Genomic DNA, 5,684 nt, shown 5'->3' with positions numbered 1-5,684 from the left:
TCACCACATAGATTTTCTTCTCCCAGTATGAACGTAGCTTACCAGGTCCAACCCGCTCTCCCATGTTTCGAACCAGTACCCGATCTCCTGGTTGGAGGACCACGCCCCTCGCCTTTTGATCATAGTAGGACTTGTTCTTTGCACTCGATGACAGGCTGGATTTGTTTGCAATCTTGTACGCTTCCGTCATCCTTTTTGACCATTTGTCCACATATCCTTTGTGTGTCACCGATTCTGTGTTTTCCAATAGTCCAAACAAGAGATCCACGGGGAGACGGGGGTGTTGCCCATACAGCAGGTAATGAGGTGAGTATCCAGTGGACTCGTGGCGAGTACAGTTATATGCGTGTATCATTTGTGGCAAATGTTCTTTCCATCTCTCTTTTTCTCTGTCTGTCAGTGTCCGTAACATTTGCAGTAGTGTGCGGTTGAACCGCTCAGCGGGATTACATTGTGGGTGGTATGGGGATGTTCGTGAGTGCCCGACCCCTGACAGGCGTCCAAGGGTGCGGAACAGGTTGTTCTCAAACTTACGTCCTTGATCATGGTGGAGACGATTTGGATAACCCAGACGAGGTATGTAGTCGTTGTATATCCGTTCAGCTGCGGTTTGTCCCGATTTATTTTTGGTTGGGTAAGCCTGGGCAAATCTGGTAAAATGGTCTATTACTACCAGAATATACTCATAGCCTCCCTTGCTTTTCTCCAGATGTAAGTAGTCTATGCAAACCAGATCGAGAGGGGAAGCAGAAGTCAGGCCACCCATCGGTGCACGTATGTGTGTGGTGGGTTTCTTCTGTTTTATGCAACTGCATTTTCTTGTGACATACTCTTCTATGCATCTCTTCATCTGTGGCCAATAGAAACGTTCTCTGGCGAGATGGAGCACACGTTCTGTGCCAACGTGCCCCATGTTGTCGTGGAGATGTTTTAGGGCAACTGAGCGGTACTTGGTGGGTAGGACTAATTGTTTTCTCTCTGGTGTTTGGCGGTACAGGACTCCATTTTCCAAATGTAGTTTACTCCACTCATGAAGGAGCTTGCGAGTGAGCCCACTCACTGACCTTCTGACCTCATCAGTAAGAACATTATTTACCTCTTTCAATTTCATTATTTCCCCTATTCCAGGGTCCTCTCGTTGAGCTTTTGCCAGTTCTTTGTGACTTATTTTGGGTAAGAGTGTATGAGGCTGTGGTATCACATCTGCAGAGGAGGTGTAAAGTGCAGCTATCCATGCTACATCTTTCTTCTGGGCTGCTCTACTCCCTTCCCAAGCCGCATGCAGTACATCCTGTGACAGTTCCTCCGTACATTTCGCCACATAGTTGTCAATGTCGAGTGGGATGCGTGAGAGTGTGTCGGCATCTATGTTGTTTTTTCCAGGTCTGTATTTAATATTGAAGTGGAACTCTGACAATTCCCCAACCCAGCGATGTCCAACTGCGTTGAGTTTCGCAGTGCTCATGATGTAAGTCAGCGGATTGTTATCAGTGTAGATGGTGAAATGTGGAGCATAGAAGAGATAGTCTCTAAATTTCTCACACACTGCCCACTTCAGAGCAAGGAACTCAAGTTTTCCGCTGTGGAGTCGGTAGTTCTTTTCAGCGGGTGTCAGAGTTCGTGATCCATATCCGATGACACGCATTTTTTGACCCTGTCGCTGATAGAGGATTGCGCCAAGCCCTTTCTCCGATGCATCTGTGTGTAGGACGAATGGCTCCTCGAAGTTGGGGTATGCAAGGACTGGGGGGTTAGTCAGCATACTGACAAGCCTTTCCAAGGTACTTTGGTGATCAGCTTTCCAGATGATGGGTGTTTTGGACGGAAGTTGTGGACCCTTAGACTTGCAATGACGTGGAGGGTGTTGGGGCATTGAGGACTTAACTTGGAGCAGCTCATACAATGGTTTGGCTATTTTTGCAAAGTCCTGTATGTAGGAACGGTAATAACTCAGGAAGCCAAGAACCCATCGGAGGTCACCAACTGTTTGGGCCGTTTTGGCTTTTAAAGCCATCACTGCCTCTAGGTCTTTGGGGTCAATTCGAACTCCCTCGGCAGACACCAAGCGTCCAACATAGCGAACCTCCTTCTGAAACATCTCACACTTTTCTGCCCGTAGTTTCACCCCATGATGCTGCAGTGCTTGGAGAACCTTGCGAATCACCTCCACGTGGTCACTGAAAGATCTGGAATAGCACAGTAGGTCATCCAGGTACGGGATGCAGTACTCGTCTCTCAGAGAGCCTAACATCTCCTCCATGCTCCTCTGAAAAGCCGCAGGTGCATTAGAAAGTCCGAACGGGATCCGTACCCATTCGTAAAGCCCCCAGGGAGTGATGAAGGCAGTTAGATGGCGTGACCCTTCTGCCACAAAACCCTGGTGGTAAGCTTTACCTTGGTCCAGTATGCTGAACACTGAGTACCCACCTAGTGTGTCTATCAAATCCTGTATTCGCGGCAGTGGATGTCTGTCGTGTACGGTTTTTTGATTAAGGAGACGATAGTCTATGCAGAGACGAAGAGTGCCATCCTTCTTTCGCACACATACAACTGGGGCAGAATAGGCAGACTTCGATTTCACTATCCAACCCTTTACAAGAAGATCTTGAATGTAATCTTTCACTTCTTTAAACAGTGGTTTGGGAATGGATGTGTATGCTCTCTGCACAGGAACATCGTCTTTGAGATTGATCACCATTTGCAGGTTTGGGATACAGCCAAGGTCATCTCCATTCCTAGCAAAGGCGTTTGACTCCTCATGAAGCATCTTTCTAGCAACCTCTTGTTGTTCTCCCTCCAGATGATCGAGGTTTACAGGTGGGTCCCACAGAGGTGGATCTGAGTGGTTGACCTGAGTGGTGGTTATCTGACTGACAGTTGCTGCAGGCTGTGTTTTGTCCAGAATATCTGCCTCCACAACATTTTCAACTCCCTGCAGGATCCCTAGGGCAGTTTTACGTGGTATTGTGATGTCATGATTGGTGTTATTACCAATTGGAATGGTGACATAAGGCTTTATTGGGTTCTGGATTTCAAACAACCCTGGCCCTGTATCCCACTGTCCAGACGGTAGGCTGTCTTCATCCGTCTCAAGCAACACCAATTGGGTAGAGGCATCCATGTTTGACGGAACCCGACACCTCACCCACGACACTTGACCAGCTGGGAGCACAATATCTTTGGCGCCTGTTCTTAAGCGTCCCTGTTGCATAACTGGCTTTGCTGTCTGAATAAAGTTGACGAGAGCTTCAGCTGTTTCTTTGGGAACAGATATGGCATTGCTAAGAAGGCTAGCAAATACTGGCACTAGTCTCTCTGGTTTTCCACAAATTAGCACTTCCAAAACATTAAAGCCTATCAGTGGTTTGTCCATGGGGTAGCTGCTGATGAGGAATGGGACACTAATGGACAGGTTGGGGTCCAAATTCCCTGGCAAGTTCACTGTCATGGCTACCCACCCATCATAGGGAATGAGACTACCATTTGCAGCAGTAACCTTCAGTTCCTCCTCCCCTAAAATCTCGGAAACTGAGTGAATACTGAGGTCAGGTAGGTACTCTTCTTTCCAGGCACGACTGACTATACTGACTTGGGATCCAGAGTCCAGCAAAGAAGTGACTGCTAAGCCATTTAGATAGCTCTGAACTAAGGCCTTTTTTTCCAATCAGACTAGCAACCGCTCTAACTTTAGCTACACGTGGTGACTGGGGAGGGAGCTGAGCTACTTGGTTACAGGGACTTAATGTGCTTGTCGTAGTTGAGGGTGAGGAGTAGCATATTTTGTCATTGTTGACCTGACTTTCTGGGTGGGACTTGTTTCCAGACCCGGCCACTAGATGTCCCTCTCCAGTGCCCGGTTGGAGTTTCCCTGTCTCTTTGGCCGCTTTAGACAGCCTGCTGCACGATGTCCTTCCTCCCCACAGGTGAAACAGTGTTTACAGTCTTGTCTGTCTTGCTCCACGCAGCTTGGACAACCATAGGGCTTTCCACACTTAGATTGTACCCTATTTTGACTGTACTGGCACCCATTGTGAGTTAGCTGTTGTTGGTTTTGTTTTTGCATGGTCTCAACCAGTCTGGTGAGCTCCTCTACTTTGGTCGTGAGGTCTCTCAGAGGATCTGGTTTTGTTTGCTTGGTCTTGGACCCTACACACTCTGACTTTGTTTTAGGTGTATTTACCAAATCCGACTCGAGCTGTGCGCTGTGTGCATTCGTTACAGTCTGTCGGCGGGACGAGCCAAGTCTTTTCATTCTCTCATTTTCTTCACTAGTGATTTTCATCACATGACGCAGAATCATCTCATCAGTGGCCCCACTGTCTGTCAACAAAGGTTTAAGCTCTCTGCGTATGTCGGTGTGCTTGTGTCCCAAGCCTTGGTACACAGTATGTAGGAAAACATCTTGCACTGTAGCTGCAGAATACTTAATATTAGTGTCAGCCAGTTTTGATGTCAATAGGATGCGTTGTTTTAAGCCTATCAAACGATAGAGAAATTGTTGTGGTGTCTCGTTCTCATCCTGTTTCGTACACATCAACTCTTGGAATAGCTCTGTGCTGTTTTTTTCTCTTAAGTGAGTTTGGAGAAATCCCTTGAGTTCAGCAACTTCCATGTCATCTTTATTTATCAACATCTCTTTGAATATGCCTGGCCTTATGATTTTAAGCACACCACGAACAATCTCGGATTCGGAAAATCCTTCTTTGATCCCATCATCAATTTGCCTACAGACATTGTTGTAGCTGATATCTGAGGATTGATCACCGATCTGCCCACCTTGCACTTTGAACTCTCTTCGTGAAAGGAAACCGAGTTCCCTTAAGGACACCGTCCCCTCACGAGCAGACTGAAAGGCATGCTCACCGGAGGGGTTTCTGTCTGGCTGCCTCAGCAGGCCTGAGGATGAGGGCATGTGTGTCTGTGACAAGGGCATGTGTGTCTGTGACAAGGGCATGTGTGTCTGTGACAAGGGCATGTGTGTCTGTGACAAGGGCATGTGTGTCTGTGACAAGGGCATGTGTGTCTGTGACAAGGGCATGTGTGTCTGTGACAAGGGCATGTGTGTCTGTGACAAGGGCATGTGTGTCTGTGACAAGGGCATGTGTGTCTGTGACAAGGGCATGTGTGTCTGTGACGGCGAGGCATGTGTTGGCATACACTGTATGAGTTTCTTGCTAAGCTCCTCGTAACTAGCAAGCGCTCTAAGCACATCAGCGTTCGAAATGTCAGGTACATTTAACATTGTAACCTTAGCCGAGCCTGAATCTGGTTCGGCAACACCACTAGGGAGTGCAGTACTGACTAAAGTGGGTGCGTATTGACTCTGCGGGTGTGTGTCTGTGGTGTGTTCTGGGGGTGTTTGGATAGTAACAGAACCCTCAGCAAAATCAACAAGATCATCAAGCTTATCAACACTCTGCCCAGTATGTAACTCAGAATCACCCTTTACATTTAGAACTGACATAACATCACGACATTTTACTATATCATCAATAGCATCTTTTAACATCAGCAACTGAACCATTCCCTCGTCCTCTGTTTCAAGCAACTGCTTACTGTACATGAATGAGTTGATACGATCGTAGCATTCCTCCTGATCTCTCCCCACAAGCTCTGACTGGTCCACGTCCGACACTGGGTTTACCGCTCCGGCGACCCGAAGAAGCTCTTCACCTGTCAGGATG

The sequence above is a fragment of the Tachysurus vachellii genome, chromosome 22 (assembly GCF_030014155.1).
Source record: "Tachysurus vachellii isolate PV-2020 chromosome 22, HZAU_Pvac_v1, whole genome shotgun sequence".
Lineage (NCBI taxonomy): Eukaryota > Metazoa > Chordata > Actinopteri > Siluriformes > Bagridae > Tachysurus > Tachysurus vachellii.
This window is presented reverse-complemented; position numbering follows the sequence as displayed.